General features: G+C 36.6%; 1 protein-coding gene and 1 pseudogene across 1 annotated transcript in view; one reads left to right on the top strand and one right to left on the bottom strand.

The window, feature by feature from the left end:
• MDGA2 (MAM domain containing glycosylphosphatidylinositol anchor 2) overlaps nt 1-21,397 on the bottom strand; it is a 1,000,910-nt gene that overhangs the window by 520,759 nt on the left and 458,754 nt on the right. The gene's annotated exons all lie outside the window — the stretch shown is intronic.
• Nucleotides 3,603-5,835, top strand: LOC103294961 (lupus La protein homolog; annotated as a pseudogene).

Below are 21,397 nucleotides of genomic sequence, written 5' to 3'. Positions count from 1 at the left end.
CTCAGAGGCGGGAGGTGACCTAGCGACCAGGGGAAGGTGACGCCCCATCACACCTCTGCTGCTGCCACTGCCAGTAGTGCAAGCCTCAGCTGGCCCTGGTTACCTGAGCCTCGGGTGGCCCCGGGCGGCTGGGCAGCCACCATCCGAGACTTGCCCGCACCTTGGGATGGCCATGGGTGACTGGGGGCTGAGGGGACTGGGAGACACCAGAGGCAGGTGCACATGTGCCTGCTGCCCCAGCGGGGCTGCAGGGACCGGGCACTGCCATCTTGTGGCTGTGGACGCCACCATCTTTGAGGGCGTGGCAGTCATTAGCATATTCCCTCCTTATTAGGTGTGGGCGCTGCCATCTTTGCAACAGTATAAAGGTCAGTTAGCATATTCCCTTTTTATTAGATAGGATCAGCTTTTCATTGCAATTTTCCCAAAACATTTTATTGAAACTTAAATTATCTTGGACTACTTCTTTCAGCTCTCCCATCTACTACTCTTACATTTTACTTATATATTTGTCCATGATCTGTGTCTCCTTTTCAGAATGTCCATGAGAACAGGAATTTTTTGTCTTCTCATTCACTGCTGGTATGTCCAGTGCCTGAAATTGTGCCTTGTACATAGAGTTGCTCAATAAAATTTTTGTAATGATTGAACCCCAAGCTATTAGCAGTTATTTAAACTAACTGCATAATAAATCCATTATAGTTCTTCAATAACTTCACTACAAAACAGCCACATAGCCTGAGAAGAGAGGCAGGACATGGAAACCTGGGCACCAGAACAAGAACCTGAAGTCCTATCAGATCGATGCTTTCCAAAGAGTGTTACGAAGAACTGTGGCCTTTAAAAGTTTATTGCCCACATATCTCCTAAAATACTTCTGAAAAACAAGGCAACCCTCACATATTTTTTGGTTAACATCTAACATTATTCTCGTAGTTTAATTGCAAAGAAGCATTGTAACTACTAACATTAGAAAATAACATGGTTACACCATTTTTTAAAAATGTATCCATCGATTGTGAAGAATTAAAAGTGTACATGTTAAAAGGGTGAGTTTTATGGTATATGAATTATATCTTATTTCAAAATGTTTGACATGAAAAAAGAAAAAGAAAATAAAGCAGGTATATCGGCCCTTTCTTAAAATTTCCCCCTTCCTAATAACTACTGTTAACAATAACATATTTGATATTGTACAATTAACAAGACCTATTCTTTTAGATGAGATGGAAAAAGTTTGGTAACTTTTTTTATTATTAAAAGATTGCAGCATTTAAAAAATTGGTCCATAGAATATACAACAATTTGATACTCAATATAATCTAGTAAAAATTTAAAAACATGCTCTTCTTTAATAGTCAAATTTTAGATCATTTCTTTTTGTCCTTAAATCATGTTTCACTCCACTTTTCTCCACAAAATTTTATCTTGAGGTATTATGTTTAAATACTTGAAAGTCATTTACTGATCAATATTTTAGAATACTATATGAGTATATTTGAAGTTGAGATTGAAGTTATTCTTTGAGTCATCACTAAAGGTATGTTAGCACATAATTGATATAAACAATATAAATATGTCACTTTTTTAGAAAAGTACTTATTGGAAATTCATCTTTTAATCAGATGGGTGGGACTATTTTTCCCCAATTAATTCATGCATAGTGAATGATCATGAAATTGCTAGAATAAAACTAAGATTTCACATAACTCATTTCTATTTTTAATTTTCCTAATTAAAAACTGAGAAACTTGCTCACATAAATAAGAATATGGGAAGTATAATTCCTTGAAATTCTTCCAAGCTTTGGGAAGACTATCTTATAGTGCTATGCTACATCATCACAAATTATTTCCAGTAGCCTGTGCACTGACAACTCTATTATGTCCCTCTTCAATTTTACTGAAAGCTAAAAGAATTGAAAACCACCCTCATTGCAAAAGAATTTGCTACCCAAATATAAGTCATTCACTTTTTCAATAACAAAATAATTTCCATTTGTTTGGTGTCCTGGAATTTTTTTTTTCACCTTGAGGTAATGCACCAATAAAAAAGATTAAAGTTGTTAACTATATCTATATTGTGGTGTTTTTTTTGTTTTTTTCTTTTCTTTTCTTTTGTAAAAAAGGGTAACAGTGATTATCATGGGTCGGGGGAAATAACTTAAATCCCACTGACCATTTCTCAAGCATATCAATTTTGGGAAAGTATACACATAAAGATTAAAATATTAAGGTTAATTTCACACTACCCCTCTACTCACAGGCCCTCATTTGAAGGTTGTCCCTTATAAAAACGAGGGTGGCTTATAAATGAGGGTCTTAAAATATTTAACAAGGTATGCATGTTTCACAATGCTGCTTTTTTTCTTCCACTCATAAGAGATTTACAATATTAATAGTTCTCTGGTGAGGAAACCTGTTTGCTTTGCTTAAAGTCAGGCTTCCTAAGTCACAATTGAACAAAGAACCCTTTTCCCTTGTAGTAATATTTGACAAGTCACAGAATTAATAATCCGGTGGTAATGTTTAACAGTGTGCTAAATGTTGCTACTGAAAGACATATTTACCAAGTAGGAAGTTTGAGAAGAAAAATGGCATTAGAAATAAGGCTCTGGCATAATAAAGTGAATTCTGACAACTACAGAATCTGAGAGAGTATAGGAGGGCGCAGGAGCTGAGCAGGATACTGCATTTTCAGAGCAGAAAAGGGCCTAATTCAAGAAATATGGGGGAAGGGAGAGGACTCAATGTCATCACCAAGTTATATAAGTGAGTGACAAGATTTTCTAAATTCTAGGACACTTCATACATATTCAACAGATAAGCTGCCGCTGATAATAGAGTGTTCTTTCTTCTGGAAAGTGGGGGTGGGAGCCTAGACAGAAAATAACTCTGCATCTCCAGAGATAAAGGGAGAAAATTCTTTCAGCCTCAACTGGTGCGAGGTGGAAAAAGATAACTTAGGGAGAAAAGAGTACCATGGCCCCAAATAGAATCCTATGTGGACAGATGAACTACACGGAGATTAAGATTTAAAAGTCCAGATGAGAGTAATGAGTTATTTAAAGAAATGCAACATGAACTCATATCTAAGATGAGGAAAAATTATTATACTAATTTTAATTAGTATAATACATCAGCTTTCTCTCAGAAATTGCGTAGAACTATAATTAAATTTTGTGTGTTCAATGCGGTGCACATATTTTTTGGAAAGACTGACAAAAGAGATGTAAAAGCCGACAGTCAGGCTTTAGGCAGAAGGTGGTATCTTACTGAGATCCTGGGTGGCAGAAACAGAAGTCACCCAAGACATAGAGCATAGGATGTATCTAGGAGTCATCTCATAAAAAGCTTCCTTGAATATTTCTTTCTTCTCAATACTCAGAGTGTATTTTTAAAAACAGTTTAGAAACATTATAGAAATCATTGCAAAGATAAGTAAAAGAGTGAAACAGCATAGAAAATACCTAGAGTGAATAAATACAAGTGAAAAAACTAAAACTTGTCAGGCCTGTCAGAGGCACAGGGAAGATGAGATGCTGTAGTTGCCCAGTGACCCTGCGGCCTGCTCTGTGGCACAGGCACCTTCAAGATCGCCACATGGACCAAAACACAGCTGCTCTGGAGGCCAACACCTGTCATAAAATTAAACATCATTTTGGTGATTTCAATTTTCCACAGGACAGATTTTTAAAGGAACAAATCAAACTGGATGAAAGCTGGGTACCTTTGGAACTAATGATAAAATTCAATAGGTTAAAGTTTAAACTTTAAACCATCTAACAACAGACTTTAATGTAAAAGCACTGAGCAAATCAAAGGCAGAACTCATGGGAATAAGTGAAGATAAGACTAAAATCAGAAAGTTTCCAAACAAACTCCTCCCTGAAGTGACTGATGAGTATAAAAATCATGCAATAAACAGATCTGTTTATATTAAAGACTTCTCTGCTGATGCAAACCTTGATGACATAAAAGAATGATTAGGCCTGACTGGTGTGGCTCAGTGCTTGAGCATTGACCTATGAACCAAGAGGTCGCCTGTTAGATTTCTGGTGAGGGCACATGCCTAGGTTGAGCTCCCCAGTAGGGGGTGTGCAGGAGGTAGCCAATAGATGTTTCTCTCTCATGGATGTTTCTATCTCTCTATCCTTCTCCCTTCCTCTTTCTCTAAAATCAATAAAAACAACAACAACAAAAAAGAATGGTCAGAAGATAAAGGTCAAGTACTAAATATTCAGATGAGAAGAACATTGCACAAAGCATTTAAGGCAAGCATGTCACACTCAAAGGCTAACGTGAGCCAAATAAACAAGGTTTAAGTTTATGTAGCCGCAAAAAAACAAAAGCTTCAATTTTCATAGAAACATACGTTTATTTCGATAGAGACACGCTGAAAACAAAGGGCTGAAATAAATGAGTAATCATTAACATAAAGTAATAGAACATTTTAATAAAAAATTTTTTTCTTGAAAATTAACTTACCAAACACTGAATAACTGCACAAATTAATAAGCGTAATGCAAATAAACCTATTTTTTTTTTTGTTCTCCAAAAGCAAAATATTTCCTCTTGCACACACCAAACAAGTCAGTCCAAGACTATGACGTGGCAATCAGCTATTAAATATTCGCTGCTAGTATTAGTGGAGAGAAATGGTGCACCTGAGTGTAAGGCAGGCAAGGGAAATGAATACAGCACGATTATAGTAATCAGTCAGCAAACATTGTAGTTCGTTATTAGTAACTAGAGGCCCAGCGCACATGAAATTGTGTGCAAGAAGCTCGCTTCCGCTTGCCTCAGCTGGCCACCCCACTCATCACCGCTCCTAGCTCTCCACCTCTAGTAGCTCGCGCCCCACCCTGCCCACCACAAGAGCTGCTGCTCGTTTTGTAGTGATGCTGTTATGGCATCACGGCCACAGGCCTTTTATGATATAGATTATGTATAATGGGATATTGTAAAAATCAAGTTACAAAATTTTGATTAAAACATTTTTTACATACCGTTATATTGGCTGGGCTGCATGCGGCCAGCGGGCCGCGAGTTTGGCATGCTTGATTTAAGGGATCAATATTCGCTGTGTCCTATAGTATTGAATCTGCTAAAAAGTTTGTGGAACACCCTGCACAAAAGTACAAACACACAGATCTGCTAGTACTTTTCGAGGAAGATTACTTTGCAATAATGATAATTAATAATAATAAGAAGAAAAACAGCAAAATAAAGTGGAAGCTAAATTGCAAGCTAAACAAGAGCAATGAGAAAAATAAAAGTTAGCAGAAAATGCTGAAATGAAATAGCTAAAAGAAAAGTTTGGCTGCTTGCTGAAATTTGGGGGGTACCTAGATGATCAGACCTGAAGAGAAGATACATAGTACTTTGGTAAGCCATGGTGAAATATAATGGAAGATTTTTGTCAGGGGAGCAAAGAGGAAATAATTCTACTTAAAGAAAAAGCTAAGGAAGCACTGGGTACTGAAAATGCAAGTAATGGTAACCTACAATTAAGGAACAAATAGATGACATGAGGAGTACTAGATAAAGTTGCAGAAAAGAAGCATAGAAAAATACAAAGAATCATCAAGAATCCCTAAACAAATGGAAGACAAAAGGTTGCAGATTTAAAGGAAAAAGAAAAGAAAGGAAAGCCGCCCAGATTGGGTCTGCTAAAGGAAAAGTACAGCTTCAGGGCAAGAAAACAAAAGTTAATAGTGACAATGAACAGAATGAAATGGTACATTTGGAGCCATAAAAGGAGCAGAAGAATCAGACAAAGAGGAACTTGCATCAAAACAGCAGAAAAACAGATAATGGTGTCGGAGACCAGTAGTTTACTGAAAACATTTTTTATTCATTTTAATTAGGTTTTTAGCTGCTTTTGTCTTTGGAGGCTAAAAAAAAGCAAACACACACACAAAACAACACACAAAAAAATGAATTCAATCTGCTTCAATGTCCACTTTCAGAAAGAAAATTCTTTTGTTGTTTAACTTGTCTTTTTAGTTACCCAAGTAAGCTTTTTTATGTACAGTTGTGTGTTATTACAGAAGATTCAAATATCATAAGAAAGATCCTTATGCTAAATTGCCTTTGTAATATGAGAATGCATTAGTACATATTAATAAAATATATACTATATAAAAAAGGTAAAACTTTATCTATTTAACCCCTGTTTAGATAGCATCCTTCTTGGGGTTCTCTGAACAAACATTTGACAAAACTGGACTGAATCTGAACAAATCATCAACTGGGGGTTGAAAATAAACCCCACTGAATCAGCTCCTCATTCAAACCTAACTTTTCAAGGCCCCTTTTGTACAAAGTCCTGTGGTCAGTCCACAGAGTTCCTAAAGAATGCAAATGCCAGAAATGATTCAAATGTGAATCCAAGAGACAGACTTATATTTAACATTAATATCAGTTACTATGGCAACCAATGGGCTATTTAAAGTTATTAGCATTCTGGCCCACTGAGTTAATAATATAGACAGGAAAAACATAAAAGTTGAGCAAAAGCAAATTACTTTAATGTCATATCACATAGCAATGACAGTGAAAGCTGTGCAAGCTTAAGAAGGTTCAGAAGGTTTGGAGAAACACAGTTTATAGGACAAATCAATCAGCAATTCTAAAAATTTGTAGCACAATATCGTGTCTCCTCCCTATCATGTTCTTCAAGCTTTTAAAATTTCAAGTGCAGGATTTAAACAAAACAAATAAGTCACATTGGAATAGACAAATTGATCTTTAGCCAAAATCTCTTATAACTACATGGTCTCCATCTTACTATTCCTTGTTCCATCTCAAGTACACAGTCAGGAATGGAATGTAAAGTTAACTCTGAGATACCCAGAAGATTTTAATGAGGTTAAAGGTAATGCAATAAGGAAGAAAGGATCAAGTTTCATGACCTACTGTTTGAAAGATTCAACTGCTAAAAGCAGCAAAGAATGATATCTCATAAGATGTTAAAACAGATGGGTTATGTTACTATATCACATAAGTATGGAGACTAGAACTAAAATAGCCCAAGTAATATTTTCATTAACAAGAAGTCAAAACAGCTTTGTAGCAAAAACACCTTCAGGAAGAATCTTACTTTAAAAAAATGTTTTTCCTCCTTACAGTTGGTGGTATTTTCTGAATTACTCTTGGTCTGTTGCATATGTTTAAGCACCCAGGTGCTTGCCATGCTCAGGTGAAAGAAACTAACCTCCCTCCTAGCATGAGGCCTCCTTGACTTATGAGCCTACCTGTGATGGAGATAAAGGAGAGAAAACTGAACAGGAAACTTAGGAGGATAGTGTTATACTGCATAATCGTGCAGATATATATATTTTTTTATTTTACACATTAAACAAACTGACTGGAGAATTGTCTCATCTTTGAATTAGTTATAAGGAAAGGGACACTCATCAACTTTGGGGACAGTAAATGTTGCCAGAGTGACCGAACAATTTTTAAAGGTGATGTCAGAAATTGCTTTAATAATGTGTACACACCTGGTGGTACACATTCTGTGAGCTGTGTTTTTTCAACTGCCGAACCAACAGATCAGAGCACTCTGTTCAGACATTTTAAAGACTCTCCCAAAGTGGAAAGAACAAGCTGAGATTTGCAGAAGCACTTGCCTGTATGGCCTTTTCATTAAAACTGTTTACTGATGCAGGTGGATTCACTCATCTATGACTTATACTTAGGGACCACCTTCGGAAAGTAGCATGTTATAGAGGGTAAGAGAATAACATCTAGAGACAGCAACCTGGGTTGACTCTTAGCTCCTCTTCTCTGGACAAATTAGGTGACTAATCTGGGCTTCATCTATTTCTTTCTTTCTCACAAGGCTATTCTAAACATCAAATGAGCCAATATATTTAAAGCCCTTAGAACAATGACCAATATAAAATTTACAATATATACTGTTTTATATTCTCATTATGTATTAAGTACATTATAAAATTCACATAAAATTGAAAAATAAGTAAAAATTGGACTTTTAATATTACCCTCGTTGCCCCATGGATTTTCTTGCACAACCCACTTAGACCATCGATCTGAAGGACAAAAGTTTAATAGGGAAAATTTTGAACAAAGTAGAATCAAAAGATAAAGATGGCAGTCCTTGTTCAAGCACAGACCTGGAGACTAAATATAAAACGGTCCTAATATTTGTCCTGGTAGAACCTGGTATCTTGGGCTTCACTCTCATTAGCTAGAACAGAAGAGAATTTGAAACCTAATACGATTTTATGTTGAATCATAAGGCTAACTCTCTTGATTAAAATTTGACTTTCTTACCCAGTGGGTGTGGCTCAGTAATTGAGCATTATCCTATGAACCAAGAGGTCCCATTCCATTCTAGTTGAGGGCACATGACTGGGTTGCAGGCTCGATCCCCAGGAGGGGGCATGCAGGAGGCAGCCCATCAATGATTCTCACTCTCATCATAGATGTTTTTCTCTCTTCCCCTCTCCCATTCCTCTCTGAAATCAATAAAAAATATACATATATTTTAAATATGTTTTTATTGATTTCAGAGAGGGAGGGAGAGGGAAAGAGAGATAGAAACATCAATGATGAGAGAGAATCATTGATTGGCTGCCTCCTACACGCCCCAGACTGGGTATCTAGCCACAACCAGCAACATCCTGTTTATAGGTAGATGCTCAACCACTGAGCCACACCAGCTGGGGAATAAAACATATATAATTTTTAAGTTAACTTTATTTACAGCCTTCTAACAAGAAAGAAATATTTTAGACTAAGAATAAAACCTCCTTAGTAGTTAAATTTCACATAATATATGTTAAAGAAATGGTCTTTCTATTTGTAAACTTAAAATTATTGTGGGTTTTGTTAACATGAGGCAGCTTCCCAACTTCAATGAAAAGTTTGAGTTTTTAGGCCTACTAGTCTGGGGAGAGACCTTAGATGAAGGCAAATAAATCAGGATAATTCCTCTCCGATGGCCTTTTCCTGCCAGCCAGATGCATCCTCCTGGTGATATCCCAGCTACTCAGATATTATTGCTTTAAATTTATCTAAGTTGAATCATAGATGACTGACACTGCATTGTAATAAATCTTGGATGTAATCTGAAGAACCTAAATTTATTTAGGTATATGGATTCAAATCACCAAGCCACACACACACACACACACACACACACACACACAGTCTCATGATCTCAATGGGGGAATTGCTGAAGAAAGTACTCAGGCACAGCTAAGTAGTGGCATGGAGCAATATTTTCAAGCCTCTCTCAAAAATAATTGATTTATATTTTCTTGTGAGAAGTTATTATTGTATCAGAAAGATCTCTGATCTGTTACCAGTTTTTAGTGTTTCAGTGATGTCCTTAAAAAACCTGTAAGATAGGATGACTGACGATGCTCTTTATTTTAGGACTATCGCTGTGATTGTCATCACAGGCCAAAGAGCTAGAAAGCTTCAACAGGTTTACAGGATCCATATTACACTCTCTGAGGCTGACTCTCAGACTTCATGTCATTGCAATGATCACATCTACACAGCAAAAACATTCACATTTGCCTTGCAGTTGTCTGAAGGTGATTTGCCGTGACAAATATCCACTTACAAACCAATGTTGTGAGCCACCCCTTACTTTCTGATTAACAATAAATTAACTCATCTTAACCCAATTTTCATGATTTGCCATTGCCATAATGTCTTTTTTTTCTCCTCCAGAAAGAAATATAACAATTCAAGCTTGAGTTCAAAATCCCCATGAAGCACTAACTCATGACTAAGTCTGACTACCTCTGTGGAGTAGTGTAAGCTCTCAATGTCATGTTCCATTTTGTAATAGATATATCTAAAATAGTGATACTCAACTCACTTTTTATTTCATGGAATTTACTATTACTACTATTCCTTGAACCCATGAAGAAAATCAAGAAGCAAGTTCTTTAAGTTAAGGTGTCCTTGGGGAATAATACAATAAATGTAGTTGTTTTCAAGGAGCAGAGATGTCTTATTTCTGAATACTATATATTTGTACTTCTGAGCTTCATCTCTATTGTACTCACTAAAATGCATGTCTTTCTAAATATTTCTTCAATGTTGCATAGTCCTTCACTTGCTTAATCAATAAAAACCTAAAGGTTATACTCCAGGTGACCATCACCTCTGGGGTAGGTAACCACAGTGTTCCACTTGGTGTCGTTTCCTTCCACCTTGCCACTATTCCCTCCTTCCCCATGCTCAATCATTCTTTTGCATGTAGCTAAAATAATCTTTCTAAAATTAAAGTCTGATTCAGTTAGTATCTTAACTAAAATATTTAAATGAGGGCTCAAGGCAAGGCCAAAGTACTTAAAAGGATCTCCCGGGCTCTTTATGATCTGCTTCCTGTAATCTCTTCAGGATCTGACATTGCAGGAACCAAGCTCTCACCAGCTGGCTTTTTTTTTTTTTAATCTTTATTGTTGAAAGTAGGCTTTTGAACAGGTACTTTCTTCTGCCCGAAATGCTTATATTCTGTTCCTATCCTTCTCCAACACTTCTGTTTTGCTCTGGTTAATTATCAACTATCAACTTCAAAATCACTTTCTCTTGAAAACCTTTTTCTCTCTCTCTCTCTCTCAAAGTCCAGGAGAGATGTCCTACCTTTCTGCTATTCACAATTTCCCTATTCAAACACTTACCACACTATATCATAATAGTCCTGTTAAATCTTTGAGGTCAGAAACTATGTCTGTCTAATTTATCTCTATAAACCCAAACCTGAATACAGTGGCTTAAATAGTAAAGACAATCAATAAACATTTGTTGAATGAATTGATGAGTTTGTTCTGAGGATTAAAACGGGATAATGCTATAAAGTACTTGGTCACAATGTCCTTTTTGGGAACCTAAACATGCAAATATAAAGACAAAGGTGAGGGGAAGATGACAAAAAGTATAGGATATTTTGACCTCTCTACTTTGAGCCTTAAGGTTTATCCTTTTTGATGAATACAAATCTTTAAATCATAACTATACCAATGTGGATATATTTTAAGCAGGAAAATATTTCTTAAACTTAAAATCACAAAGGCAATTTAATTAATTGTAAAGGAAATTAAATACTTTTAGATTCCATTACCATTCATTTGGTTGAATAATTTCATTTGGATCCATCATTTCTAATGAAAAGGATTTGATTCAGTAATTTGATTCTGTCTGTATCAAATAAAAATCTTATTGATTGATTGATTTTAGAGAGAGAAAACAAGAGGGAGGGGAGAGAGGGGAGAAAGAGAGAGAGAGAGAGAGAGAGATTTCTTGCCCCACTTATTGATGCATTCATTGGTTGATTCTTGTATGTGCCCTGGAATCAAACCCACAAACTTGGCATATCGCATATCAAATTTTAATTGTGATTTCTGTCACGTGGTTTGAGATTATTGTGTCTATTGATTCCAAATTTCTGAGATCAAATTTGGAAAACAGAAAATTTGTCAGGACAATTTTATTTTTCCATTATTTTCTGTAGGTAACGTTTTTACTATATGCATATTGACTGATGTCAGTGTTTCATTGGTTATTTCTAACACATACACACATAATTTTTAAGATAACATGATTTTTTCATTTAAAAATTTCAAACTGTCCCATTTTATCAATTTTTGGCTTTATTTTGTTCTTTATAAAACAGTACTATTTATTATGAATGGTATAGATGAAAAATAATTTAGTTTATTTATTTATTAAATATATCTTTATTGATTTTAGAGAGTTTATTTATTGAAGAAAAATTTAAAGCTCTTCAAATAATTTAGAGCTCTTTAGTAGGTCCAAGGCATACTTTCTGGGTGTTCAGCATTAGGACCAAAATGTTGTTGTCTGGTTTACAAATATTTATTGGATGTATTGAACAATTTTTCCCCATCTTCCTGAAATTTTAAACATTATTTTATTTATGTGATTAAGTACTTAGTACAATATGATTAAGGCTTCTCCTATTCATGTGTCCTCAAAAACATTTTATTTCCTTTTTATATATAAGCAACTCATCATGAGAGGAATTTTTATACAAAAATATAACAAAATTAAAAGAGCAATGGCTGGGATATTTGAGATATTTAATGAACAGTAAGAAAACACTGTAGCAATAGTCAAAAGTAGAAATCAGAGATATTTCATCCTGAAACCTAGCAACCAATGAGACGGCAAAATGGCAAATACTTCCAAATCCTCAATCCTTAAAACTTAAACTGTTTAATTGTCAAAGTCTAGATGCAATTCTGATCTTTCCAATGCAAAACTTAATAATTATTTATTCTTTAGAAACAGGGATGATCTGAGACTATTACTACTATACCTCTTTTTAAAACTACATCCAGAACATGCTCAGCACTCATAAAGCATAAACTCTAGGAGTAGACAAACTATTGGCCGAGTTAGTGGGAATCAGCATAGGCAATAGAAATAATAGAAAAATCTGATTTAAATTAGTAAATTTTTTTAAACTTAACACTTTTGAGATTATATGGTTTTCAGAGAGGTCTTAGAAGCAAGGCTCACCTCTGTAAGCAAATACCTCTTCCTTAATAATACCTACGTAAAACCGAGGAAGAAAAAATTCCTTATAGATCAGGGAAACATCCAATGGGGAGACAATTTCGTGCAATTAAGTACTTGGAGTTGGCTGAATGATATAATTAAGTAAACTATGCTTAATCCTTAAGATCACTGCCTATAAATACTAGTAGGATTTTATCAGCCTTGGACAACCATTTTCTTTGGCTAGGCTATGTCATTATTGGAGAGAAGCTATATATGATCCATTTTTGTCACTAACCATATTCATTTGTATCACTGTGCAAGTAAAGAACTTGGAGAAAGTAAGTAACTTCCCAGGGACAAGTTTTCATAAACAAAAAATGTAAAGAATGAGTGTATAATTGACATTTCTAAGTTAGAAGACTTTGTACCTTCCTTGAGACAATTCAAGGAACAACAATATAAGAAGCAGTAGTAACAACCCTTTCTAAGCAGCAAGAAATAATTTTTATAAAAATTCCTTAAATAGTATAATCAGTTTTTTAAAGAAATCAGATCATTGAAAGATATAGAATAGAAATGTTTCATTAATGCCTGATTCATACAATATCAGCTAAATATGGGAGTGACTCTAACATTAGTAATGCTCTGGGCTCTTGCTCAGAGCATAATGCTTTTATCAGATTTCAACATAAAATCCCCAAGTTTGTGATTCTTTGTGAGTACCCAGATGAGAAAAATTCAGCAGGATTAAGCAAGTGATATAACCTTACCAGTGTAGGTACTTTTGAGGATCTGTTTTTACCTATAAACTTAGATCTTTCAACATAAAACAAACCAAAAAAAAAAAAAGATTGATGGAATGAAGTCTGGAAAAACACTGATATTTTCCCCTTTGCAACCTATTACATCAGCCAGCATTTCCCTGTGGTCGTGATTATCACATTATGACTTGATTACTAGCTATTACTGCCACAGTTGGCAAAGTGAAAGCGCAGCATGGGGCCATTTCCATTAAAGGAATATGAAATTCCATAACAAGCTCGGAGGCCGCATGGCTGCTGTGGGTTGAACTCAGAAGTGCATAAGTATGTACTTGAGATGCTGTTTTGAAGGGGCACCCTAACTTACATCATGATTTCATTTCATTTGAACTGTACCGTGGATTTTTCCATTAAGTTATATTAGACACTTAACACTATTGAGATTACTCATGCTCTAAAAAAAAAAGGCAATATTATTTTTTCTACTATCTTTCGAGAGTACCAGAATTTTCTATCACATATATATTCAATCCTGACTTTGTCTAATAGAACAAGCTAAGTGGTTACATAAACTGGAGAGCACCAGGCATGTTAAAGTGCTATAACTAGGAGAGAAACATATGCATGCTGGCAACATAGGCATGTACCATTTAGGAAATCAGAGAGAAAAGGGTTTTAGCTCCTATAACTTAACAGGCCCAGAAAATAGTCAGATATATTTAAAACATATAGATTAATGTTAATGAAGAAAGGGAATATGATATGATTCTACATGTATTCTTGGTTTATATGCCACCCTAATGACAAGGTGGCCTGGGATGAGAAGTGAAGTATGACAAAGTCCTCTCAGTGCTTTTAGGACAAAATCTAGCAAAGGAGAAAACAGTAAATTACTTCAACATTTCACAAGAGAATGATCATTGCTTCAAGAAAACTACAAATTATATATATACTGGTAGCCCATTTGCAGGAAAATCCTGCAAGCGGCTGTTGCGGCGGTGTGCGCTGCCGCTGCCGCCGCCTTTGCGGCCACCGTGCCTGCACCCGCTCACCACTGCCGCTCGCCCCGCTCCGCCCCGTTCCACCCCACTCTGCCCCGCCCAGTCTTTCCCTCTGGCAGCCACCTTGCTTTCCGCTTTTCCTCCCTCTTCCTTCTAAGTTGTCTTCAGTCTTCACTCCTCCCTCTCTCAGCATATGCAAATTAACCGCCATCTTTGTTGGGTAATTTGCATACTCGCCCTGATTGACTGGTGGGTGTGGCTTTGGCTGGTGGGCATGGCTTGGGCGTAGCGAAGGTGCAGTCAATTTGCATATTACTGTTTTATTAGGTAGGATATATATGTATATGTATATATATATATATATATTCAAAACTATAAATTATCATATACTTACTTATATTTAGGACAGATTGCATGTGTGTGTGCATGTGTGTGTGTTGTGTGTGTGTATGGGAATATACACCCAAAATAACAGAAATATCTAAGAAAGATATGATACTTGATTTGATTTTCACAACCACAGAGATCTGTTTACTCATGTGATTTCCTCTACAATAATCTTGAGGAGAAAATCTATATACAGCAGGACTGAAGCTGTCCCTACAAGGTTTCTGCGGTAAATGAGAAGTTATTCTTCCTCCTCTGTTCTATTTGGCCATTTTCTTTCCTGTGGGATTCCTCCCTCTAGATGTGAAGCATCTTCTCTGACAGTAGCCAGTGCAACTTTTGGCATCCTCACTATCCGAGAGATGAGCTTAAAAATTGTTCCAAACCTCAACATGGGCACCACTAACCTTCATTTTGCCCCAGAGACTGGGCTCTCCCTCCCCCCGCCCCCATCAATCATTCCACTAATATTAGCAATAGCTTCACCTCTTAATTCTTTCCTTCATTTCACATCTTTTAAATACACTTAAAAATCTCTAGTGTAAGTCTGCTCCCATCTACCAATTTTGAAAAGGTTATTTTTAGAAAATACCAACAAAAGCACAGGAAATTGTGTGATTAAGTTCGTTGGTTTACTATCTAAAAGCTTGTATAGTTTTTGTTATATAAAATGATATAAATATTGATTAGATTAAAAGGTCTATAATGTGGTTCTAGGCCCTTTTGTAAAGGATTGCTGTTGGGAAGAGATTGAGCCATGAGTAAGTCAAACCTGGAGAATACAGAGACTGTGATTCGAAAATGCCCTGAAAACACTGCCCCTGGAGAGAGGCATTCTGTGTAGCAGGACTGATAATGTGAAAGTTCCCATCTCAGCCCTGTGTCTGGCTCCACACCTTCTGATTTTAATAAATTACTTAGGCTGAAGAGACCTTTACTTTCCCCCGTTAGATATATAGCTATACCAATAATGTTAGGACAGAATTCTTAAAAACTTACCAAAATTCTAACTTTTAATTATTAATGTAAACTTATTTATACATGATTACTCCAAAGCAAATTTTAGTTCCACATTTTCCCCTGATTTCTAAAATAATTTTATTTTTCCACTAAGGTGACTGACTCTTACAAAAACTGCTTAACTAAGACTCTAAAATGTAAAGTCAAAGTGTACTGAAAATCATTGTTAATTTGTGCTGACATTTCACTATTCCGTCCACCCAAGTTTTTATAATATAGATATTTATGAGTTACAATGCTTTGTTTTCCCCTTATAAACTATTATTTCATTAAAGCACACCCAAACCAATATGTTGAAAAGTAAAAAATCCTTAACATTTTTTTCTTCAATAAGTAAAAATAAGAAACACAGTAAATGTTAAAATGAAACTTGAAGCAGTAAGAAAAAAAGAAAAAGAAAACAGCTAATTAAAAGACCAAAAATTAATGTTCATTGAACTTTAACTACTAGCCAGACACTCTGATAAGTGTTTTACATGGGCTGTATCATTTACTGATCACATGACCCCAAGAGGAAGGAGGCATGGCTATCGTTATTGCTTACATGAGGAAACTGAAGTGAAAGCTAAAGGTCTTGAAGAGTCTATTGTGGGTGAATAGCACAGCCATGACAGATACATTGGTATGTAATCCAGGAGAAAAAATAGAGATAGTAAGATACAGAGACTGAGATGAAGATAAAAATAAGTTGATGAATACTGTTCATTTCCTTCAACCATGCCAAAGTCATATTTAGGTTATAAGCAATCCCCATGTCAGCTGTTACTCCACTCCTTTTACTGTTCTTTTCTTTTTTACAAGTAAAATATTTGCAAAATTTGGCAATTTAAACATTACTAGTCAAAAAATTTTTGCAACTCATTTCAAAATGTTTGCCTCATGCCAGTATATCACCGAGTTAACCTAAAAAGTAGTCGAGCCCCAGCCAGATGGCTCAGTTGCTTGGAGCATCATCCTATACACCAAAAGTTTCCAGTTTGATCCCTGGTCGGGGTGCTTATGGAAGGCAACCAATCTATGTTTCTCTCTCACATTGATCTCTCTCTCTCTCTCTTTCTCTCTCTCTCTCTCTCTCTCTCTCTCTCTCTCTCTCTCTCTCTCTCTCTCATCAGTAAATATCCTTAGGTGAGGATTAAAAAAAGAATAAAAAAGTAGTCTATATAAAACATTATGCATATGAGGTAGGTTCCAGTGTTTGCTAATAAGTTAGCAAAATGCCATTAACTTAGCTGAGTTTAAGGTAATTGGTTACTATAAAAGATATAATTCCCAGGTGCAGGGAGAGGCACAGACCTACTTTCTACCCAACTAAAGCAGTGATTTTTACTCTAAGGAGCCTTAAGCAATCTTTGCATGTGCCCCAGGGGACTACTGTGACCTAGAGGTTGGGCCTCTTGACCCTCTTTTTCAATCCCTAATAAGCAGAGCTACTCTATTCTAATTTGATTTATATACTGGATTTTGAATAAGATTTTGGTTAAGAAAAAGAGTTCAGTTAAAAATATATTGCAAATTGTTGAGGTAAGGGAATTCCTATTTTCTTCAAATATGATTTTGAATACAAAACCAACGTATAATTGCTACTTAAATCTGTTTTCAAAACTCATATCAATTTATAGTCTGGTGTTACTAATGAAAAATAGAATGACAGTGAAACCCTTTATTAAAACCACATAATACTACTTGAGTAACAAAATTTTAGCGATTTCATCTGCTTCTTTCACTCAATTATACTGATGTAAGAAAAAGAGCAAATTAGAAATGTTTAAAAAGTTTAATGGTGCTTTAAAAAGATAAAACAATCATAAGGTGTTTTCTTTTAATTTATAAGGTTTATATTATGAGAAGAAAGTAAAATGAGTCTATTCTGATTTTCCCTTCATAAAACCTTATTAATGGTCCAATATGTTCTGTTTCCTTGTAGACACAAATATTGATTATCTGCTCTTGTAACTGGTCATTATCATCCAAGGCAAAAACTTTCCCCCATTAAACAAACAAAGTGTCGCCCTGTGCAGTGCTTCTCAGTGGTTAGACTGTTGGTCCTAGGACAAAAGGGCTGGGGTTTGATTCCAGGTCAAGGGCATGTTTGATCTATGGATCCGGTCAGGCACATGAGGGAGGCAACCAGTCAATGGGTCTCTCTCACATCAGTCTCTCTCTCTCTCTCTTTCTACCCCTCCCCTCTTCCCCTCCCTCCCTCCATCCCTTCCACTCTTCCTTTTTTATTTATTTATTTATTTCTTAAATATATTTTATTGATTTTTTACAGAGAGGAAGGGAGAGGGACAGAGAGTCAGAAACATCGATGAAAGAGAAACATCAATCAGCCGCCTCCTGCACACCCCCCACTGGGGATGTGCCCGCAACCAAGGTACATGCCCCTGACTGGAATCGAACCCAGGACCCTTCAGTCTACAGGCTGACGCTCTATCCACTGGGCCAAACCGGTTTCGGCGCCCTTCCACTCTTTCTAAAAAAGCTCTTACACATGGAATTTAATTGTATTTTGGAAGGATTTTTTTTTTTCTTTCCATAAGTATTTCAAAATTTCTTTTAATACTATGAAAGTTTGAAAAATCCTCAAAAGGCTGTATGAATTTAAAGAATAATATACAGAGTGGATCAAAAGTAGGTTTATAGTTATAAGTATGCAAACCAGAGTTCATTTCTGTATTATTATTTATGAACTAGAGGCCTGGTGTATGAATTCATGCACAGCAGGGTCCCTTAGCCTGGCCGGCAATCGGGGCTGATCAGGGCCATCTCACCCAGTCCTGATTGAGGTGGGGCCAGCCGGCGGGGGGGAAGGACTGCAGGATGTTGGCTGTGGGAGCTCACTGAACACCAGGGGGAAGCTCCTGCATTGAGCATCTGCCCCCTGGTGGTCATTGTGCATCATAGTGACTGGTCAACAGGTTGTTGGTCGACTGGTCATAATGGTTGCTTAGGCTTTTATATATATATATTTAGACTAGAGGCCCCAGGCACAAAATTTGTGCAAGGGGCTCAGCCCTTGCAGCTGTGGTGGCTTGCCTTGGCCCTCGCAGCCCTGGCTTCGTCTGGAAGGTCGTTCAGCTATCCGGTCTAATTAGCATATTACCCTTTTATTATTTAGATTATTATATTACTACAGGCCTGGTACATGAAAATTCATGCACTGGAGGGGGGGTTCCTCAGACCAGCCTGCCCCCTCTCACAGTCCAGGAGCCCTCAGGGGGGGAGGCAACCTGGCAATCAGGGGAAGGTGACACCCCATCACACCTCTGCTGCTGCCACTGCCAGCAGCGCAAGCCTCAGCTGGCCCTAATTACCTGAGCCTCTGTCGGCCCTGGGCGGCTAGGCAGCTGACATCTGAGGCTTGTCTGCGCCTTGGGCCGGCCCTAGGTGGCTGGGGGGCTGAGGGAACTGGGGGACTCTGGAGGCAGACATGGAGCCGCCGCCCTGGCAGGGCTGAGGGGACTGGGCACCACCATCTTGTGGCTGTGGGCACCACCATCTTTGAGGGAGACGCCATCTTTGAGGGCGTGGCAGTAAATTAGCATATTCCCTCCTTATTGGCTATGGGTGCTGCCATCTATGTGATGGTGTAAGGATCAATTAGCATATTCCCTCTTTATTAGATAGGATTTTCCATACAAACAATCGTAAACCTATTTTTGCCCCACTCTGTTGTTAAATTTTGCTTCCTATGCATGAGAAACTATGCTAAGAGTCTGGCAAATAATAATAGGAAGAAGCAGAAAGAGAAAAAGAAGAAGGAGAAGGAGGAAGAGGAAAAGGAGAATGTGAAAGAGGAAAAGAAGGAGGAGGGGGAAGATGAAGAGGAAGAAGAGAGGGGAGTCATCTCTGATTTTGAGGAACTTTAGGTTTACTGGTAAAGACAGTCATATGAGGAACTCTAATACAATATGAATATGACCAATAACACAAATATATGTATCAGCAACCTAAAGAAAAGGTAATGAGCTCAAATTAATGTTTCAGAAAAACATTTGTAGAGTCCATATTTAAGTGTAAGGCTTTTTATAAAATAACTTTATTGAGATATTATTGAGGTATAATAGACATACCATACAATCTACCCATTTAAAATTCACAAATTTTTAAAATATATTTTTATTTATTTCAGAAAGGAAGGGGGATGGGGAGATAGAAACATCAATGAGAGATAATCATTGATTGGCTGCCTCCTCCACACCCCCTACTGGGGATCAAGCCTTCAACCCAGGCACGTGCCCCAACCGGGAATTGAACTATGACCTCCTGGTTCATAGGTCGACACTAATCTACCGAACCCCACTGGCTGGGCTAAAGTTCACAATTTAATGCTTAATAAATTTGCATGGATGTATGACCAATCATTAAAATCAATTTTTAAAACATTTTGGTCTTCTCTAAAAGAATCCCATTGCCATTATTTGTCAATCATCATCTCTTCTGACCACCTTTCACTCCACCACCACACCAAGCACCCACTAATCTACTTTCTATCTCTGCAGATTTGCCAATGCAGAAATTCCATGAAAATGAAAGTACACACTATGTGGTCTTTTGTGACTGCCTTCTTTTCTTAGCATTGTGTTTTGAAGGCTCATCCTGTTATAACATGTACTATTTCTTTTTATTGCTGAACAACTTTCCACTTTCCATTGTAGAGAAATGCTCTATTTTATCTGTCTATTCATCAGTTAATGGATATTTGGGTTGTTTCCATTTTGGAGCTCTTTTAACTAAAGCTTTGAAAACATTTCCATGTGGTAGTTTTTGTGTAAACATGTGTTTATTTCTTAAGCATATACCAAGTATGAAATTGCTGGATCTTATGGTAACTCTATGTTTAATTTTTGAAGAATTGACAAACTGTTTTCCAAGGTGGCTGCACCATTTCACTTCCCCAATGGCAATGTCGGAGGGTTCCAATTTCTCCACTTACTCACCAAAAATTATTATTGTCCTCTTTGTTTGTAGTTAACTTAGTGGTTGTGAAGCTATAGTTTTGATTTGCATTGCCTTAATGACTAACAATGTTGAGCATCTATTTCATGTGCTTATTGGTTATTTGCATATCTTAGTTGGAGAAGTGTCTATTCAGACCCTTTAGACATTTTTAAATTTGATTTTTTGTCTTTTTATTATTGAGCTATAAGATTACTTATCTATTTTGTATATATGTTCTTTATCAGATAAACACTTTCTCCAATGGATGAGAAATAAAATACCCCAAATTTAATCGTTTGCAAATTAGTGCAGATTTTTGGAGTCCAATGGTTTGGTTCATGTTAGGACATTCCATCTAAAGTTATAAAAAATTTGTTGCATAAATGTTTATAATTTTGTTGTAGTCCAATTTATCTATTTTGTTGTTGCTGCTATTGTGTGGCTTTTGGTGTCATGTGGAAGAAAACACCTGAGTGGAGGCCTTGAAAGATGAATAAGGCAGAACCAAATTAAGAGCACAAGAAGCTCATTCCAGGCAGCGGTAATATAACATGTAATAGCATGGAGGCATGATACCCTGTGAAATCCTCTTCTGTTTGTTTAGAATAGGGGAGATTCCCACAGAGCCATCCTAGCAACTTTGGCACACCAGCATTCCAGTTTTTAATGCACACTGTAATGCCCAAAAAGGTATTATTGACACTATCATATTGCTAGCTGTAGGTTAAGCTCAGTTAAAGAAGAGTAAGTGCTAAAAGAAGGTCCACATTAT

Source organism: Eptesicus fuscus, chromosome 2 (genome assembly GCF_027574615.1).
Source record: "Eptesicus fuscus isolate TK198812 chromosome 2, DD_ASM_mEF_20220401, whole genome shotgun sequence".
NCBI lineage: Eukaryota > Metazoa > Chordata > Mammalia > Chiroptera > Vespertilionidae > Eptesicus > Eptesicus fuscus.
Note: the sequence above shows the minus strand (reverse complement) of the source record. Positions and strands in the feature narration are given on the sequence as shown.